This window comes from Hoplias malabaricus, chromosome 1, assembly GCF_029633855.1.
Source record: "Hoplias malabaricus isolate fHopMal1 chromosome 1, fHopMal1.hap1, whole genome shotgun sequence".
Lineage (NCBI taxonomy): Eukaryota > Metazoa > Chordata > Actinopteri > Characiformes > Erythrinidae > Hoplias > Hoplias malabaricus.
In genome coordinates this window covers 4,287,510-4,301,906 of record NC_089800.1, presented here as the reverse complement: position 1 = coordinate 4,301,906, position 14,397 = coordinate 4,287,510, and positions in this window count along the sequence as shown.

The window sequence follows — 14,397 nt, the reverse complement described above, 5'->3', positions numbered from 1 at the left end:
AACGCCACTTATGTGTGTTCTAAAAATACAGACCGTAGCCATGATGTTCTCAGAAAAGCATATCGTAGAGTATATATCACAATGACAATAAACGAATCACACCGACCACCACAACAAAACAGGAAGAGACGCATTGTCTGATTTTCTATGGAGCAAAAAAAGTGGACGTTTCCCTCTTGTGGACACAGGTAAGCTGTGGTCTCATCGTTCCACCTTGTGGAAGCGTGTGAAGGTGGACTAAATTTAATTACAGCCTCAGAAATCCATTTGGCAAATATTTCAAGGTGCGACGCAAGCCCAGAAATGGCGAACAGGACTGGCAGAGGCACACAGCGGCGGCTCTGTAATCCACCAAGAGACGGCACGCAAACGACTGCATTTATTCTCCATGCGTGCTCTCTATACCCTCGTCTGTTTGTTCTGACATATTTACGAAAAAACAGAGAGAAAACAAGAGGGAAAACATGCATCTGCCCAGCAAATATTTCAAATAATGCCTTTGCTTTTTTCCCCCTCGTCTTGTTTGTGCGGTTGTTTACAGCTGAAAGCCAAGCGCCTTTGCCAAAAACCCACATGTTCACAAATACACAAACACCCCTCGATAGGATTCTCTTCTTCTTGTGTTCATTTCTCACAAAAAAAAAAAAAATCAGTTTCTTCAGCATTTTTTTGAAGACCCACTGCTTTTAAAACAGCAACAAATGCGTCGCTTCTTTGGAAAACAATGACATAACCTTCATCACCATCATCTAATTCCATTTTCTGAGGTAAATTCTAGGGTCTAATGTCACACACATGCTGGTATTTATCTCTCCATTTATTCACACACAGATGTTTCACAAAAATATCAAGGCCAAGGCTTCAACGTGGCTGCTAGCATTGTTTTTAGCTGTGCTAGCATATGTATTTATCCACGTTGTAGCTAAAAGTATGTTGTTAAAGTGTTCAGAAATCAAATAAACAAGTCTTTTTGAGCTTAATTAACCACTCCACACATTTAAGAGTGTGTTTGTGTGTGTGTGATGATTTAAGTATGTAGTTAGCATGATGTCAATTACATTTTTAGCCAAATTAGCATTGTTGCTGCTGAGACATAAGGTAGGAGACTGGTGACTAGTTAAAAAATAAACATGAAAGCTAAACTTGCACATGTTTATCTGGATAAATTATGATTTTTAATACAAATATCCAATCATATATTGTGTGAAAAGCCCTCTGTTGCCAAGGAGATTCATAAACATAGTAACCAAGCCAAGCTACAATAAATATAAATAAAAACACCCTTTTAAAATACTTTTAAATCATTCCAGTGGATGTTAGTTTGTGGTCTACAGGGTTGTCCCCGTTCACAGAGATTTGTGAGTGTGAGGAACTGCTCAGGAATGGGCCACAGAGACGACTGACTTGAAAGTATTTGCTGCAGTGAACAAGCAAACTTCAGACAACAAAAGCTGAAGTAGGAATGTGTGTAAGGTATAAAACTTGGCAGTAAAGAACGCACAGTTGAGTTTCTTTTTATATAAACAGCGAAGGATGGCCTAGATTCTCAAAGCTGGTAGATCTAATCTTCATTCCCTGAGTTTGGCAAACGGAAGACCACACAGGCGACGCCTCAGAAGCGAGATTACACCGCCTCACCCACGCCCCCTGGCCTCCCAAAGGCCAACCCCCTCCTCACGCACCCGGCTGCTGCCCCAACTTCTCCGGGGGGGGCTCGGGAGCCGTGGCGAAGGCAGCTTTCTGGGGCGCGGGGTTCAGGCGCCGCGAACAGGAAACACAAACCACCTCTGACCTACATCACGTTCTCGCAGGTGCCACAAACCTTCGCTTATCCTTCGTCAGCGCTGTTTTTTGGGGGGTCTTTTTTCTCTCTCTTCTGCCTGCTGTGTTGGAAACGAGTGTGGATCTGCAGTTCTGATGATAACTAGCATTGATCATGTGATGCTGTTTTAATGGCGTTCAGGTTTATGGATGCAGTATTTTTCTTACAATATTGTCATTTTAAATACGTCACACTTCGGAAAATATCTACAGAAGTTCCTGTAAAAATAATAATAATAATAAAATGTTGTAAGTAAATTAACACTGGACTATAGCAGTTATGTGCAATTATTTATGTTTTTTTTATTTTAATATTTTAATTTTAAATAAAATTAAAAAATTCTTGTCATTGTAGAATTTTGAAGCATATTTAAACATGATTGATTTTTATATATTTTTTAATTTAAATATTTAGATTTTTTTAGTGTTTACCATTTTCCAAAAAAAAAAAAAAATTAAATAAGAAACGTTAAAATATTTATATTTTCATTTCAAAAATAAATAAATATACATTTTTCAGTGCAGCCGCGACCGCTAGTTTGGTGACTGCGGTGCTGTGTTTTTACGCTCGGCCCCTAGTCACTAATCTGTCGCTGCATTTGAAACAAAATATATATATTTTCTCTTTTTTTCAGATTGGCACAGGCTGTCTCTGAGGTCCTGGCCTGGACAGGGTCACTGTCCTCTGAGCGTGGTGTGTTCTCCCTGTGTCTGCATGGGTGTCTTCCTAGTGACCGAACACACGTGTAGGTTGGTGAACTGGCAGTTTGACGTCGTCCTCGGTGTGTGGGACCAACGCGGTGAGTGTGTGAAGTTGTCTACAGGTGTGAGCGAGTGTGTGGCTATCCGTATGTCCAGGGTGTGTCCTTGTTTTTTCCCTCACAACAATCCTGATCAAGATCAAAGTGAATGTCACAACACATGGACGTTTGGTGGCTTGTGATTGGTCAAACACAATGTCAGCCAGCCGTCGAGCTACGGTTCGCAAATAAAAACGTATTGACGTTTTATGACGATGAAGAATCGTGATAAAAAATGTTCCCCGTCCTGCGTCCTACTGTTAAGTGTAAAATGAGAGGACTGTGAAGACTGAGGCGAGGATAGCGGAGAGGGTTTGCGCTAATCAGTCATGCCAGCAGGGGGGAGTGAGGAGGATAAAAGGTGATTTTTGCCCTGGGGCATCACGAGGGCCCGGGGCAGGTGGGAGGGGCATTGTGCGTTATAGGATTGAGCCGCAGTCGCTTTTGTGCAGCGATTTCTGTTGAAGGATTATGTTCTTTCAGGGAGTTGCGCAGGCAGCCGCTCGGGGTGGAGGCGGAGCCTTTGTTACAGGAGAGAGAGAGAGAGAGAGAGAGAGAGAAGAATGGGGAGAGTAAAGAGAGTCAAGGGAGAGAACAAGAAAGGAGAAGAGAATGAGAGAAAGGTGGAGAGAGATGTCTTGGGGGAGGGGGAGGGCTGTTTAAGACACCGGTGTCAATGAGCCTCTAGTCAGGGCTTGTAACAATTTAAAATCAATTTACCGCCCAGGCAGGGCCCAGCCTCTGAAGACTACTACTTTACTCTCTACATCACTTCCACATAAATACAATCGTATGTAAATGTTTTGACGTCGCTTGGTCACATGGTTCCTTCTGTGTGAGGATAATTTGACATTTTACTGCAGCATTTCAACTGATCTGCTGAATTTAACGGACTGAAAAAAGTGCCGTATGAGTTATGATGACACTAACTTTGGCACGAAGCAATTGCTTTTTGTTTATCTCCAAGTTCCTGCCAAAAGTTTTCCCAAATTATTATTAATTGTCACCAATTCCAACCCTCAGCGAGTCCCTGATCACACAGTGCTTCCAGCCTTTGAAATGTGAGGACAAACACACACACACACACACACACACACACACAGAGAGAGAGAGAGAGACTTACGAGGCCAACCACTTTAGAGCAGCAAGCAAACTGCCCAGATCTAGACAAAAAAAAAAACAAGCAAAAACACAAACTTTGAAGAAAACATTGCTTGAAAGTTACCATTCAACTCTGTACACACACACACACACACACACACACACACACACACATCCAGTCAGTCATCTTTGTACACAAAGTCAATTTCACACACACAGTTCTGTACACACACACACACACACACAGTGAGCTTCACACACAAAGATCTGCACACAGTCAGCTCTGTAAACATACACTCAACATCCACCCAGAGTCAGTTCTGTACACACACACAGCCGTATTTACACACACACACTCAGCACCCACACTGTCAGCTCTGCGCACACACACACACACAGTCCCCAGTAGCTTCACACCAAGTCAACTCCACACACTGCTAGTTCCACAGACTCACCTCCACACACACACATGTAGTCAGCTCCACACACACACACACACACCGCTGTAAACACTCCGAGGCCTCAGGACTCATCTCCGTTTATCAGGTATCTCCAACTTGTTAAAGCAGTGCATTTGCATAGGATCCAACGTATAGCACATCATTTGCATTCCTGAAAGTACACTTGAGTAACCGTAATTACACGTGACACCAATTACTCTGTTACTTTGTATTAAATTATAATGGAAAATTCCACTGGAGAATTGGAGCCTAATTGCATCTTAATTTGCATAATTTTGCATATTAATCACATCTCAGATGAATAATAAATTTCAGCAGATTTTTTAATTTATGCATAGATAGAAAAACAAGTTGAAAAAAATCATTTGCCGCAGAAAAAAAAAACTGAAACTATTACTTAGAGCATTCGCAGTAATTTTTCTCATTATCTGGAGCTGAAAAGTTACAGAGGAGATATCTGCCTGTGTGTGTGTGTGTGTGTGGGCCAGGTATATATCATCATGTGGGGACAAAAACCTCTTTACACTCACATTACCAAGACTTTGTGAAGATCAGGGTCAAGGCGGGGTACTGCAGGGTAACCTTAAGGTGGGGGTTAGTGTAAGTTAGGGTTGGGGTAGGGGTAGTATCAGGCCCCCCTGGGTTCATATGTGTGTGTGTGTGTGTGTGTGTGTGTGTGTGTGATCTAATGAATATTCATATTTGTTTTCCTCCACATTCTCTGTTATAATAACTCTGTTATTATTATTAATTGTTTTATAATTATTATTATTATTGCTGCTATTTCTTTTACAATTAAAAAAAAGTGTCAGAAACTTTGGACTCAGTGTGAAAGGAGAGATTATGAGCTTCGTGTGGATTTTAAAGTCATTCTTTGTTTCTGTGAATAAAACCTATATAATAAAAAATAATTCTGGTGATAATTATTGCAGAGTCTGTGTATCAGAAACACTTTAATTACTGATCAACACACACACACACACAGAGACAGAGAGAGAGAGAGAGAGAGAGAGAGAGAGAGAGAGAGAGAGAGAGAGAGCAGGTGTAGATAATCATCCCTTACTTATTCAGTCAGAAAATAAAGTTATACTAAAAGCATGAACAGATAAATAAGTTCAAAGGGAGAAAATACAAAATCATTAAATAAAAATGAGTAAAAAGAAATGTAAATAACAGAGAATTCACTTTTATTTATTTATTTATTTATTTATTTAACCTGGTGCTGGAAGCCTGTTCGGAATGTAAAAATAAAATAAAATAATATGATAAATATAATAAAATTATAATATATATAAATTAAAACGAGCAAGTATATAACATTATGTATATACTTTATTTTCTTTACTAATTGTAGGGATTGTAATATACTTAAACATTTGTACGAGAGAGAGAGAGAGGGAGAGAGAGAGAGAGAGAGAGACAGAGAGAGAGAGAGAGAGAGAGAGAGAGAGAGAGAGAGAGAGAGTAAACTCCTGTTCCTGAAAGGGGCTGATACACAGTGACATCGCGGGCTGTGAATGGTTCTCGCTGTAAACCGCGGGGTTTTGTCTCCATCTCTCGGGCACGCGCAGAACCGCCGCCGCGAAGGATTATGGGAACCACGTGGCCGCGTTTCGCAATTGTTATTGTTTTTTTTTAACACCTGTATTTGAGTCAAACCCCGCTCAGTAAAACTACGATTGGGTATGAGCTCCCGTTTAGCCAATCATAGCCACGGGGGCGGGACATTACTGTCCAAACCACAGAAGCCATAGGATGGAATAAGAAAAAAAAAGAAGAAACGAAGGTAGAATTGATAAAAAAAAATATATAAGGAGAAATTTAAAATAAAATATGAAAACGAGAAGGAGAAGAAATGAAGAACAACACAAAGAAAGTGTTGAATTATTCGTGTTAGTAAAAAAAAATAACGACAAAGATTTTTTATCCAATCACGGCACGAGAGAAAAACTTTTATCCAATCACAGCGCAGGAGAGGGACAACTGTATCCAATCACAGCGCGGGGGCTGATTTAATAGACTGGATTTGACGGAATACGGGCGGTAAGAAGTAGTGCTTGTGTCAGTGTTCCAGCTCGGACCGTGACTCGGGTCTGTGGCGCTCAGGAGACCGAGACGTGGTCACTATGAGGCGGCTCTGGAGTCGAGGACTGTCCGCCATTTTCATTCTTTCTCCGTCCGTCTCTGGGCTTTGTGTGGACTTCCACCGGGGAGTGAACATGTACTGGTGGATTTAAAGTGGAAGCTCACCTACTTTAAAGGCTAAGCACCAGCTCTTTGAAAGTGTCAAACAAATAAATACAGTGGTTGAGTTCCTAACTTGTGTTTATTGATCGTCAGAAAACATGTTATTTCTTACTAATTGAAGGAATAAAGTTTAAAAGACCGTTGTCCCCCCCCCCAACGGTGTTGGGAAACTCTAAGAGGCGTCTTGCCTGTGACGTAGATGGTGGACAACAACTCTAGAAGCTGCACTTAATTTAATGCAAAATGACGAAAAGGTGTGTTGTTTTTGGCTGCAATCATTCAATGTACAGTGGGACATCTGTGAACAAATGGCCCAAAGATCCCAAAATATCCAGAAAATGGACTAAATTTGTCCACTTTAAACGGGCACTTTGGAAAGGACCCTCCGCTCACTCCGTTATCTGTAGCTCATTTCACTGGCGCTTTTCCAACAATATGGGCATGTAAGGACACCAACGAAAGGTGTTCAAGAGCCTCTGTAACATGGAGGTAAACAGGGTAAGGACACTCACTTCGCCTGTTTTAGTTGGTGTTAGTTAACGTTAGCTTGACTCGCTAAACTCGGTGTCTCAGATTATACTCGGCTACGTAGCTGCATTACGGAGGTTTATAGTGTCGGATGAGTTCGAGTTCGACTTCGATCACATTTACAAGAATAACGGTACCTCTACATTTGAGTTTAGCTTATTGCTAGGCTACTGTCATGAATAATGTTGGTTATTTAGCTAGATACTGTCATAACAGTCAGTCATAACGGTGTTTTACCGCGGCGTTGTTCAGCTGTTGTCCACCAGTGACGTCACGGTCGCGTTCAAGAATTTCCGTAGCGAGCTCGGGTTTTTCCGTCAATTTAATAAAATTGTCAGTTTTAAAGCAAATTAAGCTGCTATTTTCATTTTAATTCATACTTATATCTGTCAGTAACTACAATAATGAGGAATATTCATGGAGGTCCATTAAGTGGTGCTTAGACTTTAATAAAAGCCTGTGTGATTCAATTATTGACAAATGTACAATGCCATGTGAATGTTTTGATATGAGACGTTTTACTGCAGAGATATTTATTAACAGGGGTAACAATGGGAACCAGACCTCACAATACAAATAATAGTTTACACTGACCCATAACTGGATTAGGAACAGCTACTTTGCTACTTCTTTGGGACTGAACACAGCTCCGTCATCAGTTCAGACAGATCAGTAGAGTTTGTTCCTTCCTTGTTGCAGCGTCCAGCTCTCGCTGGATTCTTTCGTCGGCCACCGATCCAAGGAGCGTTTGAACCTCTTCAAAAGACCACGGCGTCATTTTACGAGCTGCCGTCGTGAGTCGGATAAAAACAAACGTGATCTCTGCTGCAGCTGGAGATTTTACAGATGGAGAGTTGGTGCTGGTCGTCTGCGTTGCGTGGCGTAGAGTGACGACTCTCTCTGGACGATCAGCGCTCTGCAAGGTTCACACGCCACGGTTTAGTCCCTACTCGACTCGCTCTGAACCACGAGAGAACAGCCACTAAACAAGAACCCGCTTCCAGAACCAGGACCAGATTTACCTGAGGGAAAAGCTAATAAAAATACTTGAGCAGGCACCATGCAGTGAATGCCCCTTTTTCTTTAGGAACCATTCCACATGGGTGTAGTTTGGTTTCAAATGTGACAGAGTAGTCAGTGTGAGTGTAATGTGGGCCCCTACAGCTAGAAGTAACACACAATCTAAAAATGCCTTGGGAAACATGACCCCAGACCTGAGGCATTTAGTCATCTTTATATAAAAAAAAAAAATAAAACTGGTTATTTGTGGGGCGTTTCTAATATTTTGGGCTGTCATTTCATTTTATGATGCTGTAATATATCACCAGCCAGGAGCATAAAGACATGTCCAGACAGATTCCTGGAGCTTTCAAACCAAACTTAGTCTCTGAGTCTTCACTCTTCTCCGTGAGCAGCTTGTTGAGAAAGACACACACACACACACACTTCATGAAGTGTTTACATAAACTCCTCGATGTCACGAGACTAGCTGATGAATGTAGCGAGCTGGAGATGCTTTTAAATGTAGTTAATGGCTTTCTTCTCTTATGACAGGCATTTGTTTTCCGTGCTGCTTTGATGGATATGTAGTTGCTAATAGGTTTGCTCTCAGCTATTTGCTCTCTCTCTCTCTCTCTCTCTCTCTCTCTCTCTCTCTCTCTCTCTCTCATCTGAGAAATCACCTCATCTGTCACATTAGCGCTCCAGCTTTCCGCATGTCACACGCAAACTGTCATTTATAAGTAAACTTTAAGGAAATGTCATTTTGGAGTTTAGTGTTCCGCGTGTCTGATTTACTGCTGCCTTCATTTTGAGTCGAGAAACTTTCGTTTTAACACTCATCCAATTTTTCTCTGCTTTTTTTTACACCAAAATATCAGTTTAAATTTGAGGCAAAAGGCAGAAAGCATGTGCATACATTCATTCATTCATTATCTGTAACCCTTATCCAGTTCAGGGTCGCGGTGGGTCCAGAGCCTACCTGGAATCATTGGGCGCAAGGCGGGAATACACCCTGGACGCAGACACAGAGAGAACACACCACACTCGTCACAGACAGTCACCCGGAGGAAACCCACGCGGACACAGGGAGAACACACCACACTCCTCACAGACAGTCACCCGGAGGATTTTAGATTCTCACATATGAATAAATATAGATGATGACTATTAGAATCATATACCGCACTGTTAAGGTCTAGATTCAGTCATTTCAGGACCTGCGTAGTACACTACAGAGGGAATATGGAGTGAGTTTCTCTCGTGTCTTGGTGTTTTGATGCCTCTTTGATGCCACACACACACCTATGGACAGTTTCACACACTCACCCAGTCGCTCACACACACACACACACACACCTATGGACAGTTTCACACACTCACACAGTCGCTCACACACACACACACACACCTGTGGACAGTTTCACACACTCACCCAGTCGCTCACACACACACACACCTATGGACAGTTTCACACACTCACCTAGTCGCTCACACACACACACACCTGTGGACAGTTTCACACACTCACACAGTCGCTCACACACACACACACCTGTGGACAGTTTCACACACTCACACAGTCGCTCACACACACACACACACACATCTGTGGACAGTTTCACACACTCACACAGTCGCTCACACACACACACACCTGTGGACAGTTTCACACACTCACACAGTCGCTCACACACACACACACACCTGTGGACAGTTTCACACACTCACACAGTCGCTCACACACACACACACACCTATGGACAGTTTCACACACTCACACAGTCGCTCACACACACACACACTTATGGACAGTTTCACACACTCACACAGTCGCTCACACACACACACACACCTATGGACAGTTTCACACACTCACACAGTCGCTCACACACACACACACACACACCTATGGACAGTTTCACACACTCACACAGTCGCTCACACACACACACACACACACACCTATGGACAGTTTCACACACTCACACAGTCGCTCACACACACACACACACACCTATGGACAGTTTCACACACTCACACAGTCGCTCACACACACACACACACACACCTGTGGACCATTTCACACAACTGGCCCAGTCACTCACACACACACACACCTATGGACAGTTTCACACACTCACACAGTCGCTCACACACACACACACACCTATGGACAGTTTCACACACTCACACAGTCGCTCACACACACACACACACCTATGGACAGTTTCACACACTCACACAGTCGCTCACACACACACACACCTATGGACAGTTTCACACACTCACACAGTCGCTCACACACACACACACACACACACACACACACACACACACACACCTATGGACAGTTTCACACACTCACACAGTCGCTCACACACACACACACACACCTATGGACAGTTTCACACACTCACACAGTCGCTCACACACACACACACACACCTAAGGACAGTTTCACACACTCACCCAGTCGCTCACACACACACACACACCTGTGGACAGTTTCACACATTCACCCAGTCGCTCACACACACACACACACACCTATGGACAGTTTCACACACTCACACAGTCGCTCACACACACACACACACACACCTGTGGACAGTTTCACACACTCACCCAGTCGCTCACACACACACACACACACCTATGGACAGTTTCACACACTCACACAGTCGCTCACACACACACACTCACACCTGTGGACAGTTTCACACACTCACCCTGTCACTCACACACCTGTGGACAGTTTCACACACTCACCCTGTCACTCACACACTCACCCTGTCACTCACACTCACACCTGTGGACAGTTTCACACACTCACCCTGTCACTCACACACTCACACCTGTGGAGAGTTTCACACACTCACACAGTCACTCACACACACACACACCTATGGACAGTTTCACACACTCACCCAGTCGCTCACACACACACACACACACCTATGGACAGTTTCACACACTCACACAGTCGCTCACACACACACACTCACACCTGTGGACAGTTTCACACACTCACCCAGTCACTCACACACCTGTGGACAGTTTCACACACTCACCCTGTCACTCACACACTCACACCTGTGGAGAGTTTCACACACTCACACAGTCACTCACACACACACACACCTATGGACAGTTTCACACACTCACACAGTCGCTCACACACACACACACACCTATGGACAGTTTCACACACTCACACAGTCGCTCACACACACACACACACCTGTGGACAGTTTCACACACTCACACAGTCGCTCACACACACACACTCACACCTGTGGACAGTTTCACACACTCACCCTGTCACTCACACACTCACCCAGTCACTCACACACCTGTGGACAGTTTCACACACTCACCCTGTCACTCACACACTCACCCTGTCACTCACACTCACACCTGTGGACAGTTTCACACACTCACCCTGTCACTCACACACTCACACCTGTGGAGAGTTTCACACACTCACACAGTCGCTCACACACACACACACACCTATGGACAGTTTCACACACTCACACAGTCGCTCACACACACACACACTTATGGACAGTTTCACACACTCACACAGTCGCTCACACACACACACACACCTATGGACAGTTTCACACACTCACACAGTCGCTCACACACACACACACACACACCTATGGACAGTTTCACACACTCACACAGTCGCTCACACACACACACACACACACACCTATGGACAGTTTCACACACTCACACAGTCGCTCACACACACACACACACACCTATGGACAGTTTCACACACTCACACAGTCGCTCACACACACACACACACACACCTGTGGACCATTTCACACAACTGGCCCAGTCACTCACACACACACACACCTATGGACAGTTTCACACACTCACACAGTCGCTCACACACACACACACACCTATGGACAGTTTCACACACTCACACAGTCGCTCACACACACACACACACCTATGGACAGTTTCACACACTCACACAGTCGCTCACACACACACACACCTATGGACAGTTTCACACACTCACACAGTCGCTCACACACACACACACACACACACACACACACACACACACACACCTATGGACAGTTTCACACACTCACACAGTCGCTCACACACACACACACACACCTATGGACAGTTTCACACACTCACACAGTCGCTCACACACACACACACACACCTAAGGACAGTTTCACACACTCACCCAGTCGCTCACACACACACACACACCTGTGGACAGTTTCACACATTCACCCAGTCGCTCACACACACACACACACACCTATGGACAGTTTCACACACTCACACAGTCGCTCACACACACACACACACACACCTGTGGACAGTTTCACACACTCACCCAGTCGCTCACACACACACACACACACCTATGGACAGTTTCACACACTCACACAGTCGCTCACACACACACACTCACACCTGTGGACAGTTTCACACACTCACCCTGTCACTCACACACCTGTGGACAGTTTCACACACTCACCCTGTCACTCACACACTCACCCTGTCACTCACACTCACACCTGTGGACAGTTTCACACACTCACCCTGTCACTCACACACTCACACCTGTGGAGAGTTTCACACACTCACACAGTCACTCACACACACACACACCTATGGACAGTTTCACACACTCACCCAGTCGCTCACACACACACACACACACCTATGGACAGTTTCACACACTCACACAGTCGCTCACACACACACACTCACACCTGTGGACAGTTTCACACACTCACCCAGTCACTCACACACCTGTGGACAGTTTCACACACTCACCCTGTCACTCACACACTCACACCTGTGGAGAGTTTCACACACTCACACAGTCACTCACACACACACACACCTATGGACAGTTTCACACACTCACACAGTCGCTCACACACACACACACACCTATGGACAGTTTCACACACTCACACAGTCGCTCACACACACACACACACCTGTGGACAGTTTCACACACTCACACAGTCGCTCACACACACACACTCACACCTGTGGACAGTTTCACACACTCACCCTGTCACTCACACACTCACCCAGTCACTCACACACCTGTGGACAGTTTCACACACTCACCCTGTCACTCACACACTCACCCTGTCACTCACACTCACACCTGTGGACAGTTTCACACACTCACCCTGTCACTCACACACTCACACCTGTGGAGAGTTTCACACACTCACACAGTCACTCACACACACACACACCTATGGACAGTTTCACACACTCACTGAACTGGGTTTGGAGAAACCAAGGAGCCTGGAGTGAACCCACACAGACACAGTGAGAACACACCACACTCCTTAGTCCTCAGCGCATCAGTGCTCCTTGTCACTTTGGAGCATTTTCAGTACAACCCACTGCCCACCAGGAACACCCCACAAAGCCTGAGCAAAACATCCTTACGCTGACCATTTCTCCTGCTTCAAGAACCGACTGATATCCCACCCCTCGACAGAGGGGGCGCCAGTCCTTCACAGGGCGACACACACTCACACATTCACCATCTCACACAATCATCTCAGCCGCAAATTGAAAGTTGACTGGGTGTTTCCCGTTTAAAACGCTCCCACATTGGGCCTTAGAGAACATTCCCTGCCTAATGAAGATATGAAAACCCCATCTCTGACAGGAACTGACAGGAGAGCATCTCAGACGCATGCATGTCATCCTGTTTCTATGGAAAGAAGCCCTTTATGTTGTTATTATTGTTCACATAGACTTGGATTAACGAGCAATAGCATTATATCGGTATCGTTTCTACGACCAGAACTCATTAAATCCTCTCGGAACATGCTGGAGCGGGATTACGATGTTTTTTTATTTTTTTTCCCGAGCAGTAATGGATTGTTCAAGTTTGCGCGGTGTGTTTTTATCGTCACGTGTGCAAACAGGTTTTAATATGATTACCGGAGTGGATATCATTTTCATTTCAATTAATACCTTAATGCCATTTAGCAAATTAATTATGCAGGCGTCAGACAGAAAGGGGACAATGCAGAAGAAGGAAAGAGCGCTTTGCTAGAGATTCTGCCCTTATCTGGAATTAGGCTCCATTCTCACTTTATTAATCTGTTTATTATTCAAAACGCAAACTCGTCCGTCTCCCTTCACACGTCGTATGTGTGTGATGGTAATGCTGTGGAACAATGTTTCAGAAATCCCCTGGTGTGTGTGTGTGTGTGTGTGTGTTCATTTCTCTCAGATCTGGGTGACTGGAACTGAGATGCTGATTAATAGAACAGCAGAATTAATATTTGTGAAAATAATAAAAATAGAAAGAGAAAGAAAGGCACTGAATGACAGAGAGTGTGTGGATTTTATGGAACAAAAATATTCCATTGGGCATTAGTCTGTATCTCTCTCTCTCTCCC